We start from the raw sequence: 19,159 nt of genomic DNA, 5'->3' as shown, positions 1-19,159 counted from the left end.
TGAGAGAGATCTTTAGACTGCACATTGGCTTCAGGAGGTGCAGTGCCAGAGGCTTCGCCTGCGAAACTTTTGGTGCAGAGGAGGGCTTTGAAGCCTTTGGTTTCTTTTGCTTCACGGGCTTCGGTGGTGCAGGCACTTTGTCAGAATCAGCGTCATCTGCAGAGTGATCCACAGCTGCCCCTTGAACCTGAATGTGAGTTATGAGACCTTCAAGGTTGTAGAAGGGCCCAACAATATTGGGTTCAGCATCGCATGTGCTGTCGGCATGAGGAGCAAAGGGACCGGGGTTGAAGTCTAACCCAAGCGACTTCTTGTTATCTTTGGCACAAGTTTTGGCAAACTGGAAGTTGCGCTTAAAGAGATTGTCTTCACGACACCATAACAGAGAGGATGGGTCGGCATTACCAGGCTGAGGTCCACAGATCATGCAAGGGTGGCAGCCTTGAGCAATAGCTTCGGACTTTGACTTGGGCTGAAGACCTTTGTATATAATATCTCCCCAAGGGCCCTTGATGGCATTCTTTTCTGCATATTCGTCAGTGACAAATTTGTACTTGAACCATTCCTCTGCCCAATGTCTTTGAATCCATTGGATTCGGTTCTTGCATTCTCCATAGGTCTCTTCTGGATCTGACTTGTATAGCTCATAGAGATCTGGTGGCAGGTCCTTAGCAGTGTTTTCACGGTGCTGTCTGCCGCCCTTCCTGACTGATTTTTCTGTCGCCATGAAGTTTAGACTGAATGGCTTCAGAACTTGCAAAGGCTTCCGTCTGCTGGTCAGACAGGAAATGGCTTTGGGAGAATTGGTGTGACGCTGTAAGAATTCTGCAAATGAATGCAGACTATGAGAACCAAGGGATTCTCCCACGGACATGTACCTGTGACAGCATTAGAGATGCGAGGGAAGGGGAAGAGGTCATATGCATTCTCAAAAGATTTTGAAGATAAATCAGTTTAGAAGACATTGACCTCATAGTGCGAAGACATTCACTCATATGTTGAGAGTTGGTTCCAGATTTGTATGAATCCAAGAATAAGTACAAGTGAGGAATCTAACTCCTTTGTGAAGCATAACTGAACATACTAGGCATGTTATGAGATGCAGAACATGATCGATTCAATTTGTTGGGACAGAAACTACTTGTGGTTGAGAAGGATGAATCTATCGGATCAAAAGGACTGTAAAAAGAGGTTTTATTTACCACTTGAGGAACTGCTAGACGGAGTAGAAGATGAGGCTAAGAAGTTCAATCTTCCGTGCCCTAACTAGGAGACGGAGGACACCTACAGTGACGGTGGAGAAGACGATGTCCGCAGTCGGCGTGAGGACGGTGTTGGTGAGGTCACGACAGCTAAGCGCTTCGTCGTCGGCGTCGTCGAGGGCTAGCGGTGGCGCTAGGGTTTGTGCGAGAAGGAGAAGTGGAAGAGGAGATAATGACTAGTGTGAGGCGTGTATTTATAAGGATAGGGACGACATAGCGTTATTACGCAGGTGCCCCTGGCGATTCACATCTGAAGGACACATGGCAAACATGCAATACATTGGAAGTTGTTCCATGTTCCCACGCACGCCTGTATTGTCGGGTGGTCGTTCCCGCTTCTCCGGGTTTCAGGCAAAAAGGATAGAGCATTTAAATCAGATTTAATGTTTGTCTCTGTGTCTTCTGCTGACAAGGACGCAGAGAAGACATTTGACAGTTTCAATAGAATGCATATGATTTGGACAGATAGATTTGAGACGGGAGCATAGAGAGGTTAGGGTCCGATCACATTCACTTAGTTCAAAAGATTCAAACAAGAAGACATAGCTATAAGTGAATGTTGTAGAGGACAGAACGCTAATATATGAATATATCCGAATAAGACCAAACCAATATAGTGAAGATAAACATGAAGTCATCTTAATATTGAAGACAAACCAAACACAAAGATTTTGCAAATGTAACGCCAACAGAAAATACTTCAAGCAAAAGTTTGGTGGTGGCGTCACCCACCATATAGGAAGTACTAGACCCAGACACGACGCACAATTATCGTGGTGCTCCGAAGTTAAATTCCGCATTAATGTATTCACATTTAGAGTGTTAGTCTTCATTAGTTGAAGATATATGTTACTTCGTGTGTTGCACATCTAAGTCATGAACATGCATAAGTGTTAGGATGTGTGCCTGATCACAGGACATTTGAGGATTCCAAGATATTTAGCTCACACCGCAACTTGCAAAACCTTTTCTCATCCAAGGGCTTTGTGAAGATATCTGCCAGCTGCTCTTCAGTGTTGACGTGAATGATATCAATATCTTCCTTCATGACATGATCTCTGAGAAAGTGATGACGGATCTGAATGTGCTTTGTCTTCGAGTGCCGAACTGGGTTGTTGGCTATCTTGATGGCATAGAGTGGCACTTGCTTCAGATGAACGCCATAGTCTTTGAGTGTTTGTTTCATCAATAGAAGCTGAGCGCAGCAAGATCCAGCAACAATGTACTCAGATTCAGCAGTGGAGAGAGATACACAGTTCTGCTTCTTTGAAGACCAACAAACAAGTGATCATCCCAGAAAGTGACATGTGCCTGATATAGACTTGCGATCCACCTTGTCACCAGCATAATCAGCATCCGAGAATCCAACTAGATCAAACACTGAGCCCTTTGGATACCATAATCCTAGTGTTGAGGTGTAAGCCAAATATCGAAGAATTCGCTTCACAGCTAAGTGATGCGATTCCTTTGGTGCCGCTTGGAATCGGGCACACATGCAAACACTAAGCATGATATCTGGCCTAGATTCACATAAATAAAGCAAAGAACCAATCATGGAGCGGTATACCTTTTGATCGAACTCTTTACCATTGGCGTCAGGACCCAGATGACTTTTGGTTGGCATTGGCGTCGTATAACCTTTGCAGTCTTGCATTCCAAACTTCTTCAGGCAATCTTTGAGGTATTTCTCTTGAGATATGAAGATGCCGTTGTGTTGCTACCGTATGTGAAGACCAAGGAAGAACTTCAACTCACCCATCATGGACATCTGATATTGCTCTTGCATCATGTGTCCAAATTCAACACTGTATTTTTGATTAGTGCAACCAAAGATAATGTCATCCACATATATTTGGCACACAAACAGTTCACCATCATATGTCTTTGTGAAGAGTGTGGGATCCAAGGAACCAGGTTTGAAGCCTTTGCTCTTCAGGAAGTCTTTGAGTGTGCCATACCATGCACGAGGGGCTTGTTTGAGGCCATACAGTCCTTATTGAGTTTGTATACCATATCAGGGTGTTTTGGATCTTCAAAACCAGGCGGTTGTGCAACATACACTTCTTCTTCAATCTTGCCATTGAGAAAGGCACTCTTCACATCCATTTGATATAGAAGGATGTTATGATGATTTGCATAGGCTAGCAGTATGCGAATAGCTTCAAGCCTAGCCACAGGAGCAAATGTTTCATCAAAGTCAATTCCTTCAACTTGAGTGTATCCTTGAGCAACGGGACGAGCCTTGTTTCTGACAACTTTACCATGCTCATCTTGCTTGTTGCGATATATCCATTTAGTGCCGATGATATTGTGTTTACAAGGATCCGGACACTTGACCAGTTCCCATACATTATTTAGCTCAAACTGTTGAAGCTCTTCTTGCATAGCTTGAATCCATTCAGGTTCCATGAAGTCTTCATCAACTTTCTTGGGTTCAGATATTGAGACAAATGCAAAGTGCCCACAGAAGTTTGCTAGCTGTGTTGCCTTTGAACGAGTGAGTGGACCAGGTGCATTGATGCTATCAATTATCTTCTCAATCTGTACTTCATTTGCAACACGAGGATGAACTGAATGAAGATTTTGCTCTTGCTGATCATTGTCATTGTTTGGAGGATTGTCTTCAGGCTGAGCATTGTCTTCAGGTTGATTGGGTGCAGAAATGATAAGTTCCTCTTCAGGCTGTACTTCAGACGGTATAAAATCTCCAGTTACCATAAGCTTGATGGATTCACTAGGTGGAATTTCATCTAGCACATTTGGCAGGTGCTCTCTTTGCGAGCCGTTAGTCTCATCGAACCGCACATCCACAGTTTCAACCACTTTATAGTGAAAGAGGTTGAAGACACTGTAGGAGTGCGAATCCTTTCCATAACCAAGCATAAAATCTTCATGCGCTTTCGGTGCAAATTTTCAAGTGTGATGTGGATCCTTGATCTAGCACCTAGCACCATATACTCTGAAGTAACAGACATTTGGCTTCTTACCAGTGAGGAGTTCATAGGATGTTTTCTTCAGAAGCTTGTGAAGATAAACATGGTTGATGACATGGCATACAGTATCAATAGCTTCAGGCCAGAACTTTCTTGGTGTCTCGTATTCATCGAGCATTGTCCGAGCCATCTCAAGGATTGTTCTGTTCTTTCGTTCCACGATGCCATTCTGCTGCGGCATGTGCGGAGCTGAGAACTCATGAGTGATGCCCAATGTATCAAGATAAGTGTCGAGGCCGGTGTTCTTGAATTCAGTGCCATTGTCACTTCTGATGTGCTTGATCTTGACGCCATAGTTGTTCATGGTTCGATTGGCGAAGCGTCTGAAGACATCCTGCACTTCAGTCTTGTAGAGGATTATTTGTACCCATGTATATGTTGAATAATCATCAACAATGATGAAGCCATAGACAAGCAGTAGTAGTTAGAGTAGAGTAGTGAGTAGGTCCGAAAAGGTCCATGTGTAGCAGTTCGAAGGGTTGAGTCATTGTCATGATTGTCTTCGAGGGATGCTTGGCCCTCGTCATCTTCCCAGCTTCGCAGGCACCGCATAAGTGATCCTTCTTGAACTTGACGCCCTCGATGCCTATGACGTGCTTGTTCTTTGTGAGAGTATGCAAATTCCTAATGCCAGCATGCCCTAGCCTCCGATGCCAGAGCCAGCACTCTGAAGATTTTGCAACAAGACATACGGTAAGCTGTGGTCCTGCTAAGAAATCTACCATGTACAAATCATCTTTCCGATACCCTTCAAAGACTAGACACTTGTCAGATTCCATTAGAACAAGGCAACAATATTTTCCAAATATCACAATCATGTTCAAATTGCAAAGCATTGAGACAGACATTACGTTGAAGCCAAGGGATTCAACAAGCGTCACTTTATCCATGTGCTGATCCTTTGAGATTGCAACTCTACCTAGTCCCAATGCCTTGCTTTTACCAGTGTCAGCAAATGTGATGTGACTCTTCTCAGATGGACGTAAGGTTGAGTCCATGAGAAGACTTTGATCACCAGTCATATGATTAGTGCATCCACTATCAATAATCCATTCTGAAGCAGCTGGTGTCATACCCTATAGAACAATTAGGGGGGATAGGCTTCACGAAGAGTATTGTGAAGCATAAGCATTTGACGAGCAAGTGGATTATGAAAGCTTAGATCGAGGTTAGAACTGATAGGATGCATGTTAAGCGATTTAGGAATGCAATACATAATAAGATCATTTGGGCATTTTATCTTGTGCCCCACAAGATGTTTTAGGTCCCCAGCAATAGCTTCAGACGCATTTGATTTTCGGCTGGAGACCTTTCCCTGCAAAAGAGAGTTAAGCTTTCTTAGCCACCCACATCTTCAAGGGTGGCTTCGAAGCAATGAGTCTAAGTGCAACATCTGAGAACTTTGGCTTTGAAGCCCTGGCAAATAGTTTTGCAGGAGGTGAATAATACTCATAAGAATAAGCAGAGTAGTTCTTAGTCTTATGAACATGGTGGTTTGATGAAACTCGCTCATATTCATAGGCCTGAGTATGGTTTCCCTGCAAAACATTTGTGTTAGTGCGACTCAGGTGAGTCCTCTGTCTGTATGAAGCGTTTGGACCATATGAAGCCTGTGGTCCGGGGTTTGTCTTCTTCCCTTGTGGTGTCATGACGACATTCAGACAAAGATTCTCCAGACACCTTTTGGGCACCCAGACTTTCTTCATAGGTGGCCCATTCCTGTAGTTAGTACCAATATACCTGGCAAACACTTCACCATTCTGATTCTTAAACAATTTATAGTTTGCATCAAAGGATTCATCAATGACAATAGAGTTAGCACAAGTGAAGCCAGATAGGGTGGATGGATCCACTGAAGGTTCCTTTGCAGCAACCCATGTGGTTTTGGGGTACTGCTCAGGCTTCCAGTAAGAGCCATCAGCATTCATTTTCCTTTCGAGCCCAACACCCTCTTTCCTAGGGTTTTAGTTCAGAATCTGCCTTTTGAGGACATCACATAGTGTCTGATGCCCTTTGAGACTTTTGTACATCCCTGTTTCAAGCAATGTCTTCAACCTAGCATTTTCATCAGCAATAGAAGTGGCATCCTTAGCAGAGGGGATAGTTACCACATCAACAGTTGAAGATATTGCAACAGTAGCAACAGTAGAACATTCAGCAACAGAAGTAGCATTATCACGTTCATGGCATTTTAGACATGGTGGTTCAAATCCTTCCTGAGCGGGACTGATCTGTTGAGCGCGAAGTGACTTGTTTTCCTTTTGAAGATCTTCATGAATTGCTCTCAATTTCTCAAATTCTTGCTTCCTTTGAAGATAATCATAGGAAAGCTTTCATGAGTTGTTGAGAGGGTTTCATGAAGACTTTCTAGTTCCTCATACTTACATGAAGATTTTTTATGTCTTCAATTAAGGACTGAGATCGAGTCATTTCCGCTTCCAACAGGTCATCGCTTTTGTCTAACAGTTTTTGAATATGTTCCATAGCTTTCTGTTGTTCAGTTGCAATTTTAGCAAGTGTTTTGTAGCTGGGTTTGGAATCACAATCAGATTCATCTTCACTGGATGTTTGATAGTGAGCATTGCGTGAGTTTACCTTGGCACCACGTGCCATGAAGCAATAGGTGGGAGCGGAGTCGTCCTTGTCATCAGCGTGGGTGATGGAACCATTGTCTTCAGTGTTGAGGATGGACTTGGCAACGTAGGCTTTAGCCAGACCTACGATGCCAGAGTCGGACTCCTCCTCAGACTCCACCTCCGCCTCCTCAGAAGTAGACTCCTCCTCCGAATCCATTTCCTTGCCAACAAATGCACGAGCCTTGCCATATGAGCTCTTCTTGTGTGATGAAGACTTTGAGGAAGACTTGGAAGAATACTTTGAGTATTTCTTTTTCTTCTTGTCGTTAGAACCATATTCCTTGCACTTCTTCTTCTTGTTGTTCTCATTATCCCACCGCGGACACTCAGAGATGTAGTGACCAGGTTTCTTGCACTTGTGGCATGTTCTCTTCTTGTAGTCATGAGTAGAAGCTTCATCATTCCTTGAGCTAGATCGTGAAGACTTTCTGAAGCCTTTCTTCCTAGTGAACTTCTTCACTAGCATAGCAAGCTCCTTTCCAATATCTTCAGGATCATCAGAACTGCAGTCAGATTCTTCATCAGATGAGGAAACAGCTTTTGCCTTCAAGGCGCAAGTTCGGCCATAGTTGGGACCATAGATATCTCTTTTCTAGGAAAGCTGAAACTCATGTGTGTTGAGCCTTTCAAGTATGTCAGACGGATCGAGTGTCTTGAAGTCAGGGTGTTCTTGAATCATCAGGGCTAGGGTGTCAAATGAGCTATCAAGTGATCTCAGGAGCATCTTGACGATTTCATGCTTGGTGATCTCAGTAGCGCCGAGGGCTTGAAGCTCATTTGTGATGTCAATGAGGTGATCAAACATGAGCTGAACATTCTCATTGTCGTTTCTCTTGAAGTGGTTGAAGAGGTTGCGAAGGAAACTGATCCTTTGATCTCTCTGGGTGGAGACACCTTCGTTGACCTTGGAGAGCCAGTCCCAGACTTGCTTCGATGTTTCCAGAGCACTCACACGGCCATACTGTCCTTTGGTCAGATGACCACAAATGATGTTCTTGGCAGTAGAATCCAGTTGAATGAACTTCTTGACATCAGCAGGGGTGACACCTTCACCAGTCTTTGGAACGCCATTCTTCACGACATACCAGAGGTCGACATCAATGGCTTCAAGATGCATACGCATTTTATTCTTCCAGTAGGGATATTCAGTTCCATCGAAGACGAGGCACACAACAGAGACTTTGATTATCCCTGTAGTCGACATAGCTAAAACTCCAGGTGGTTAAACCGAATCACACAGAACATGGGAGTACCTTTCTCTGATACCAATTGAAAGTGTTAGTTATCAACTAGAGGGGGTGAATAGGTGATTTTTATGAAAGTCTTCAAAACATGGATGTTTTGAAGACAAAAGATAGAAATGAACCTATAAACATGCAGTGGATGGTAGACTACACTAGGCAAGCCATAGTCAAGTATACAATGAAATGAAACCATGAAGACTAATAGCAACTAGGCAGTATGGATCAGGATGGAAGATAGTATGAAGCAAATCAGAACAAACAGTCACACAGTGAAGATAAACAGATAATGCAAACAGACAATGACTTCACAAGTACCAACTATAAATAAAGAGAAGGGATGGATAGAACCAGTTGCTTGTTGAAGACAATGATTTGTGGGACCAGTTCCAGTTGCTGTGACAACTATACGTCTAGTTAGGGAGGCTGAGATTTAACTCAGAAGACCGTGTCTTCACCTTATTCCCCTTGATCTAAGGACACACAGTCCTCGCCCAATCACTCAGGTAAGTCTTCAAGGTAGACTTCCAAACCTTCACAGACTTCGTTCACTGGCGATCCATAATGAATCTTGGATGCTCAGAACGCGACGCCTAACCGGCTGGAGGATTCATAGTCCTGAAGTGTAACAAGTCTTCAGATCACACAGACAGGAAGACTTCAGTGATGCCTAACACCCTTTGGCTCTAGGTGTTTAGGGCTTTGTCCTCGCAAGGATTTCTCTCTCAAAAGCTTCAGAGGTGGGTTGCTCTCAAACGACAAAAGTCGTGCACTAACTCTGAGCAGCCACAAATTTATGGTGTAGGGGGTGGGCTATTTATAGCAACTAGGCAACCCGACCTGATTTGTCCGAAATGACCCCGGGTCACTAAGGAACTACACATGTTCCAATGGTCAAATTTCAAACACACGCGGCAACTTTACTTGGGCTACAAGTGAAGCTTACTCATCCAGCTCTAGATAAGATTTGCTCTCATTGTCTTTGCTCGAAGACATAGGATTTTGGTTAAGCATCACTTCAGTCACTCTGACTTTGTTCACTGGGACCCCACTTAACAGTACGGTGTTTCCTATGACTCAACAAATAAGAAAAGGAAACAACGAAACAACTAAGTCTTCGCGCTCCATAGTCTTCACGCGATGTCTTTTCTTGTCATAGTCTTCAATGTGAATATCTTCACATACCACCTTTGTCTTCAATGTCTTCATACATTTTTAGGGGTCATCTCCGGTAGGTAAACCAAATCAATGAGGGACTACTACTTGTGTTATCCTACAATTCTCACAAACACATTAGTCCCTCAACCAGGTTTGTCGTCAATACTCCAAAACCAACTAGGGCTGGCACTAGATGCACTTACAAAAATATTCCATTTTTGTTGCCTTTTGGATGTTTTACGCCGTAGACATGTGTTTGCAGGATGAAGAAACCCTATGCACCATACTCTACTTAATCAAAGGCCAGAAGGTGGACGTGGGAAAGGGGATGATAATGAACCCCTTGCAACCCACATTCCACAACCAGCCGATCCCCGCTGGGCACTTCAGGGTTAACTTGTCTAGTGTGAAATTGGGGCACAAGTATTTGCCTCCTCTAGTAAAGCATGTGGGAGAGGACAACGAGACCCCGCCGCGGATTGGAAGATGCAAGGGTTGGGTGCTGCTATGGCTGAAGAATCTTATTCGTCTGGAGCCGGCCGAGAGCACACCAATAACCACACACTACAGGAATCAGCTACTTTGCCATCTGCCACGGCAGATGGCAAAGGCATGGATGGCTGACGGCAAAAGGTGACGGAAAAGTAAGGTTCGCAAAGAGGTACTTTGCCGTCCGCTTCGGGCGGCTGACGGCAAAGGAGCCTTTGCCATCAGCAGCGGATAGCAAAGAGTGCAGATGGCAATAAATATGTTGTTACTCCGTTAGGTGGTTAACGGCAGGCCTTTGCCGTCCGCCGCTGACGGCAAACTTCGGAAGGCCTTTGCCGTCCGCCGAGTGATGTCAGTCGACGTCACTACACGGCAGGCCTTTGCCGTCAGCCACTGTAGGCAAACTGACCAAATTGGTCAGCCTCCCAGGAAGCAAAGTTGCCTGCCACGTGGCCTCTTTGCCGTCCGCTGCTGATGGCAAAGAGCCCTTTGCCGTCGGTGGCAGACGGCAAAGAGCCTGCATATTGTCTCTTTTTTCTGTTTTTTCTTAATCCAACAATTTTCACAGCAAATATATATGACATATATATAGATATATTTAACAGCAAATATATCACATATCCAGCACATAATTCCATATACATATGACATAGCAAAGTTTCATCAACATAGAAAGTTCCATCAAGTTCCATCCATACACATTGTTCCATATACATATTACATAGCAAAGTTTCATCAACATAGCAAGTTCTATCATAGCAAGCTAGATACAATGCAAAGTTTTAGCAAAGAAAAAGCAAGCACTCCATCATAGCAAGCTAGCTTCCATGAAGTGAGTGAAATCTGTAAAATGGTAAATAAGAAAGTTAGAAATAGGTGAATAGAACAAGAAGAAGACTAGAACAAGAAGTATATGTCATTTATGACCTAACTTAGGTGGAATGGATCATTTATGAGCTAACTTAGGTGGAATGGATCATTTATGTGCTAACTAAGTTGAAATGGGTTGTTTACGAGCTAACTTAGTTGAAATTGATCATTTATGAGCTAACTTAGTTGAAATGGGACGTTTATGAGCTAACTAAGGTGAAGGGCATCGTTTTTGAGCTAACTAAGGTGAAATGGATCGTTTTTGAGCTAACTAAGGTGAAATGGATCGCTTTTGAGCTAACTAAGGTGAAATGGATCGTTTTTGAGCTAACTTAGTTGAAATGGGTAGTTTATGAGCTAACAAAGGTGAAATGCCACGTTTTTGAGCTTACTAAGGTGAAATGGATCGTTTTTGAGCTAACTTAGGTGAAATGGATCATTTAAGAGCTAATTTAGGTGAAATGGATCGTTTTTAGCTAACTTAGGTGAAATGGATCGTTTAGGAGCTACTCTAGGTAAATTGGGTCATTTTAGAGCTAACTTGGATAAATTGGATCATTTATAAGCTAACCTAGGTAAGATGGGTCATTTTGGAGCTAACCTAGGTGAAATGGGTCATTTTGGAGCTAACCTAGGTGAAATAGGTCATTTTAAAGCTAATGTAGGTAAAATGGATCATTTAGGAGCTAATCTACGTAAAATGGGTCATTTTAGAGCTAACTTGGATAAATTGGATCACTTATAAGCTAACTAAGGTAAAATGAGTCATTTTAGAGCTAACTTAGGTAAAATGGATCGTTTATGAGCTAACTAAGTTAATTATGCAATTTTTGACATAAGTAAGCTAAGTACATATCGTTTTAGAGCTAACTTAGGTAAAATGGATGGTTTATGAGGTCAGTAAGCTTATGAGGGTGGATTGGTGGAGGAATTGGATTCTGAAAATTCTAAGGATGAAGTTGAGCTAACCTAGGTGAAATGGGTCATTTATGAGCTAACCTAGGTCAAATGGGTCGTTTATGAGGTAACCTAGGTGAAATGGGTCGTTTATGAGCTAACCTAGGTGAAATTGATCATTTTCGAGCTAACTTAGTTGAAATGGATCTTTTATGAGCTAACTAAGGTGAAATGCCACCTTTTTGAGCTAACTAAGGTAAAATGTATCGTTTTTGAGCTAACTTGGATAAATTGGATCACTTGTAAGCTAACTAAGGTAAAATGAGTCATTTTAGAGCTAACTTAGGTAGAATGGATGGTTTATGAGGTTAGTAAGCTTATTAAGTCATTTTGGAGGAAATAAAGCTAAGTCTAGGTCTTTATGCATTTGTTAAGCAAAACACTAGAGAAACTTACCGTGATCACGGAGATGTAGGAGCGGGCTGGCTCGCGCCGGTAGCTGGAGAAGGAGTAGGCTGGCTCGCGCCGGTAGCTAGAGAAGGATCGTGCGATGCGTTTCTGGAGTTAAGCTGCACCAAAGATCATTTCCAATGTATTGTTAGCATTATGACACTCAAATGTTAAGACTAGCAAGTAATGTCCATTCAAATTAAACTCACCGTGCTCCCAGGAGCAATCACTGGCATCGGCGGAGCGGTCTGACCGGACTTCTCGCACACATACTGCACATTTGGTTTTCACAACAAAGTCATACTAGTTAGTAATGAGACTCAAATGTTAAGACTAGCAAGTAATCTGCAGAAGAAACTTACCACAAGGAGCTCATACATGGCCCTTGCCTGCATGTCATTCCGTGCCCTCTCCTCCTCCAACATCTTTGTCGTCCTCTCCTCCAACTCGCGCTGCCTCTCCGCCGCCTCCACCAGAAGTTTCTCCGTTCTATCTCTCTCACTCTGTATAGCAGCCTGCAACACCACTCACATGACCATTTGTAATCATTGATGGAAGCGCACAAAATGTAATGGAGAAAGATAGCTGAGTACGTATAACTAACCTTGAAGGCGAGTTGGACTGGCCGTTCACGAGGCCTTATCTTAGGAGCGGAGCTCGATTGGCGTGCCTTGATCTCCGGGAGAGTGCTAGGACAACGGATAAGTCCATCTCCCATGGCTGTGGAGCCATGGGACCTCCCGCCACCAGATATCATCAGCAACTCTGTATCAATGGGACCCTGGCTCGGGTTAAAGTCCTCCCCTTTCCTCGCCTTCCCCTGATCTCTATATTGCACGAGCTTGTCATGGGCGGAGATGTTGGTGAAGTTCTTTGGATCATCGAGGTCACACGCAGAGAATGCCTTGACTTTCTTGTAAGGGCCAGTGTGGGCAATGGCATACAGGTCGTACACCTCTGGCACCTTATCCGCCTTATTGTAGCGTGCCTGAAAGAGAGAAACAAAGTAAATTAGTAATTAAAGGGCTAAATCTAGCATGATGAATGAATTGCATGAATCATGAAGCAAACCACATACCCAGTTCCGCCCATACTGAAATAAGTTGGAGCTGCCTTGGTGGTGTGGCACACCTTCCATTTGGGCACGTTTGTCCTTGGCATCTTTGTGGGTGGCCAGCCATTCTTTTGAGCACCACGCATTGACCAACACCTCCCAACAATCCATCCGATCCGCACACCATCTCGGAGGGGCCTAAGTTAGCAAATAAAAACTTGAGCGCTACGGCTATGAATTACTAAATGAAGGAAGTAAGTACAAGGCCTTAAGAATTACCTTCATGTACTTCTCCTTACTCAAGAACTTATCGCGGCACTCCTGCTTGGGCTTCTTGATACCATGCCCGGTGTAGTAGTCTCGAACAGCCTGCACCCGAACCTCATGCCGTAAGTTCTGAAGTAGGCGCTTGCACTCCTTGTGGATAACATGATCCGCCTCCTCCTCGTATCCCTCCTCACACCTATAGAATGTCTGCAATCAAATGAGACAATATTGATTAGTACAAATAATAACTAGCTAGTTGAAGATTTTTAATTGTGTAAAGGAGCAATTACCCAAAACTTTCTGATCACAACGTCTGCCCTCGTCTTGCACAAGACACCGTCGATAATCTCACCCGGCGGGGCCGGGGCAGCCAAGTAGTGCTCCCAAGTCAATCCAACCTCTGGAAGCCGACCCTCACCAGGCAACGTGACAAACCCCGGGAAGTTTTGCCGAATCAGAACTCCAAGGACGGAGTTGGGCCGGCGGACACTTTCATGGTGGTCCCAACCCCTGCAGCATGACAAGGCCAACACATCAGTTATTTGAAGAAAAGTGAATGCAGAAGGTGCAAAAAGATTAAATGCACTTACCTCTTCCCATCAGGGAAAATCAACCACCTCTGCTCGTGGGTCGCCGGCACGGACGGGAGCCGTGTAGCACCACGCTGGTAGACGTTGCCCCCTCCTCCCCCTCCTCATCAGTCGGCTCCCCGCCATCATCAGCATGGCCACTCGGCTCCCCGCCATCACCAGCGTGGCCACTCGGCTTCTCAGGCTGACCCGACCAGGTACCCCATCCAGACGTGTGCTCCTCCGGGGTCTCGTGGGCCCAAGTCTCGTGGGTCGAAGGCCCGTCGACCCGAGGCTCGTGGGCCGAAGACCTGTGGACCGGAGGCTCGTGGACCGGAGTCCGTGCAGCCTCCTCCTCAGACGAGTCCACCCTAGCAGTCACGTGCTCGGGTGAAACAGTTGGGGGCGGCGGCGAGGAGGGCGCCGTAAGAGTCACCCTACCTCCTCTCCCGCGACCACGTGCTCCACCTCCTCTCTTCTTCTTACCTCGTCCCCTGCTAGGCACCGCGGTCGACGAAGAAGGGCCCGGTGGTGTCGCCATACTGTCCAGCAACGCTCGGTGGAGAGGTGCGTGTGGAATGGAAGACATCACACCACGCGCCGACGAAGAAGGGGCCTCGGCGCGCTCCCGACCAGCGCCCACCATCTTTCAACACCTGCCATGACAAAGAATAAACGAAATTAGTACAACATAAAAAAAGTACCAACATGAATAATAATATGTATATCACTTAAGTGTATCATCATCAAGTACAACATAAAAAAATTGAATACCTGACACTACTAATAATCTCGATCAGTATCATCAATAAATGCATAATCATCATCATCACTATAATCAATGATGGGCTCATAGGGTTCATTGGCATCAACATGTGCAAGCCACCTTGACGTAATCGGCCAAGCATTGACAGGTCATCCGCAGTAGTAACCTCTTCTTGTTCCGGCTCTTCTTGTTCGTCCTCTGGGGTGACGTCGGATTCATTGTCGCTGTCTACTTCAATGTTTTGGGGTGAAGTATAGTGGTTCTTGAAACGCTTTTTGGAAAGACGTGTCTCTTGGAAGAATTCTCCTTCATATGTGTCTGGGTTAATGTGAGGTTCATAATCCTCTTCCTTTGGGGGAGAAAGTCTAGCACGTGGCGACACTTCATAACCGACATCCCAACCTTTTAGATTTGGATTAATTTGGCAGGCCCACGGTAGATAGAATACTTGGGTCGCCTGTTGAGCCGTAATATAGACATCAGGAACATCTAAATGGGTGCTTTGGTTGATTTCAACTAGCCCTATATGTTCATGAGTCCTTCTAGTCTCCTTGGGCTGAAACCAATAACATTTGAAGACTACGACATTCGGTGGGTTTTCACCATAGAACAGAAGTTCATAAATTGCTTCAACTCTCCCATAATACTCGGTACCTCCTTCACCGATAGAACAAACACAACAATTTATAGACTTTCGTTCGGCCATAGATAGCTCTTTGCCATAGGGACGAAAGCGATACCCGTTGATGTCGTACTTGTCAAATGAACGGACCTTATAGTCAAAACCATTAGCGACTTGTCTCAATTCGGCGTCCATAGACTCTGAATTAGCCTACAAGTTTAATATGAAAGGATTGTTGCATTATGCACAAATTAGCGAATGAAATGAAATTGTCTAATAGAAATTACCATTTGTTTGAACCAAGAGATGAAACCGGGATAGCCGCCTCCTTGCTTTGCGAGAAGCTCATACTCTTCGACGGAATCCTTTTGGATCTCCGCTCCATACGAGAATATGGCGACGTATCGACTGTATGACATATCAAGGAATAAGAGCAGTTCAAAGGAAATAGAAGTTGCGAAACAATGTACCGAGAACTTACTCGATGTACGGCCGCACTTCTATCAGGTTGTTGAAGATATACAATGAAATGGTCCGCCATTCTTCATTATCCAAAGATACTGGATGTGAAACACTAGCTGGTGCGAGATTCCCTTTGAATAGGCCGAGGTTGGATCCACCCTTTTTAGGCTCGTCAGCATTGTACCGAGGCTTCGGATTATGAAAATGACGATTTTTGGCTTCGTAGTGCGCTGTTACGAAGTTTGCCGCCTCCTCTGTGATGAATGCCTCAGCCATCGATGCTTCAATTCTACGCTTATTTTTACATTTTTCTCAAAGCGTTTTCTGCATCCTCTCAGTTGGGTAGCACCAACGATTTTGCACGGGCCCCCCCAATCTTGCCTCGGTCAGGAGATGCAAAATCAAATGCTGCATTGGATTAAAGAAGCCCGGTGGAAAGATCTTCTCTAACTTGCAGATCAACTCCGGCACCAACTCTTCCATTTCTTCTAGCATGCCAGGCAATAGTTCTTTCGCACAAAGAACACAGAAGAAATAGCTGAGTTCTGCCAGTACTAGCCATTCATCCTCAGGGATGAAGCCACGCAACATCACCGGCATTACCCGCTCAATCCATATGTGCCAATCATGACTCTTGAGACCAAATATCTTCAGTTTATCAAGATTCGCTCCCCTCTTTAGATTCGTTGCATACCCATCGGGGAACATCAACTGCTATTGCACCCACAAGAGAATTTCCCTCATAGCTGGCCTTCCAAGATTGAACCATGCCTTTGGCTTCGTCCAGTTCTGCTTTCCTTTTGGTTCTTTCATGTTTTGTAACGGCCTATCACATAGCGCCTCCAGATCGACTCTAGCCTTAGTATTATCCTTTGACTTCCCATCTATGCCGAACAATGTACCAAAAAGTGCCTCGGCGATATTCTTCTTAGTGTGCATCACGTCGATGTTGTGTGGACAAAGGAGGTCTTTGAAGTAAGGCAGATCCCATAAGCATGTTTTGTGAGTCCACGTTTGCTTAGTATTATACCCCTTGAAGTACCCTGGACGTTGTGGATCTGGCTCGAGAGCGTTTAACTGATCCAGGGTCTGTTGGCCTGTCAATGCAGGTGGTGCAGAGTTTTTGACAACTCTACCCCTGATGAAGTTCTTCTTGTCTTTCCTGAACTTATGGCGAGGATCCAGGAACTGTCTATGCATGTCGAAGCAAGAAAACTTGCGACCGGCCTGAAGCCAATGAAACACAAGAGCTCCCTTGCATGTGGGGCACGAGAACCTTCCACGCACACACCAGCCAACGAGTAGCGCATACGCCGGCAAGTCATGCGTCGAGTACATGTACCAGACATGCATTATGAAGTTCCGTTTGCTAAAGGCGGCGTATGTCTTGAACCCATTATCCCAGGCTTCTTGCAATTCATCCTTAAGCGGCTGCATGTACACATTCATATTTTTCCCCGAATAGTTGGGTCCTGGAATTATCAACGTCAGGAAAATGTTCTTTCTTTGCATAATCTGTCCGGGGGGAGATTGAGTGGAAAGACAAATACGGGCCAACAACTGTATTGGGCTGCCGTCATACCAAACACACTGAACCCATCCGTGCTGATGCCGACTCGAGGATGCCTCGGATCTGCCGCTTTGTCAGCATGTAATTTATCAAACTTTTTCCACGCAACACCATCTGATGTGTGTACCATCATCAAATTCCCATCTGCATCTAGTTCGGTTCTTTTGCCTGTTTTGTGCCATGTCATCTGTCTGGCCGTCTCTTTGACCATGAAAAGATGTTGAAGTCTTGGTACAATTGGCATATACCGAAGAACACTAACGGGGATTTTGGTCTGTGTCTTCTCACCCATACCGTTGTCTACCATAATATACCTGGAAGACTTGCAAATGGGACAATAGTTCAAGTCCACATAGTCAAGCCTAAATAAGGCACATCCTTTCTCACAGGCATGTATCTTCTCATAGGGCATCTTCAGTGCACGGAGGATTTTGTCCGACTGGTACAGGTTTGTAGGCATTACATGGCCTTTGGGTAGAAAGCGTCCAAATACTGTCATAATTGCATCATGGCATTCTCTGCCCAAGTTGAACTGAGCCTTCAGAGCCATTACTTGTGAGATGGCATCCAACTGACAAAGCTCAGTGTGCTCGTGGAGCGGACGTTTTGAAGACTCCAACATTTCATTGAAGGCCTTTGCAGATTCCTCCATCTCCTTGTCTGAATCCCGAGCATCATCATAGTCTTGCACCATGTTTTCCATCCCGGTACCATGCTCGTCGGTGCAACGACGATCCACCTCAGCTCGGTCACGTTGGGCAGACTCACCATTAAATGTCCACACCGTATAATCGGGCGTAAAACCAATCTTCTGCAGGTGTTTGCCCATTTCAGCCTCTGTCTTCTTTTCCGAATTGCCGCACCGGAAACAGGGGCACCAGGTTTTCTTTTGGCCATTTGCAAATGCGTCTTTCACAAACCCCTTGGTTTTTATGAACCATTCAGTGCTCCATTTGTTCTGACCAGTGTGACCGGTATACATCCACGCACGGTCACTCATCTTGACTTTCAGAGCTACTGGACACACAACAATTATATATGTAATTCACCATGTATATATTCATCAGTTGATCTACTTTGTCAATTTTATTACGTCCATGCAACCTACACTCTAATAGGTAATGATAGGTCCTAATCCCACCCGTGTATGTGTAGATTGGGTTCATTTTCCCATGCTATGCCCCGGATCTGACGCAAAATTTCGGCAGCACCTCCCCGCTGTTCTCCTGATACACGTCTCTGTAATAAACAGAGAGGATGTGTACCCAGAGAACAATAGGGGAGGCACTGACAAAATTTATGCATCGGATCCGGAGCAAAGCATATGGGAAAACGAACCCAATCTACACATACTCGGGCTGTCCATGGATAGCGTTGGACAATTCAAAAGAATCAAGGTTATAAATATGCAAATGCATGCATATTTATAACTATGACGCTTTCGAATGGGAGAGACATATTGGTTACGCATACTGATGATTCAAGACACATATATAGCTAGCTATCAAGTTTCATCGAAATAGATCAAATAATTAATGGGGGAGGAGGAATTGTCATTTGTGCTCACCCACGAACGAAGGGGCAGAGCTCGTCAAACGCACGGCGAGGTCGTCGAACACCAAACCTCGCAGCGATGAAACAACTGCACATTTAAAACTACACGATCAACACAATTATATATGACGTTTTTCGTAACAAAATCGAAAAATATATGACCTAACTAATAATTCACAAATTTATGACCCCGTCGGCCTCTGGAAGGCCAAAGAACACCTTTTCGGGAGGTGTCGGGGGTCGGGGTGTCCTGTCGGTGTCGGGGTGCCGTGTCGGGGTCGGGGTGCTGTTTCGGGGTC

This window comes from Triticum dicoccoides, chromosome 2A, assembly GCF_002162155.2.
Source record: "Triticum dicoccoides isolate Atlit2015 ecotype Zavitan chromosome 2A, WEW_v2.0, whole genome shotgun sequence".
Taxonomy (NCBI): Eukaryota; Viridiplantae; Streptophyta; class Magnoliopsida; order Poales; family Poaceae; genus Triticum; species Triticum dicoccoides.
This window is presented reverse-complemented; position numbering follows the sequence as displayed.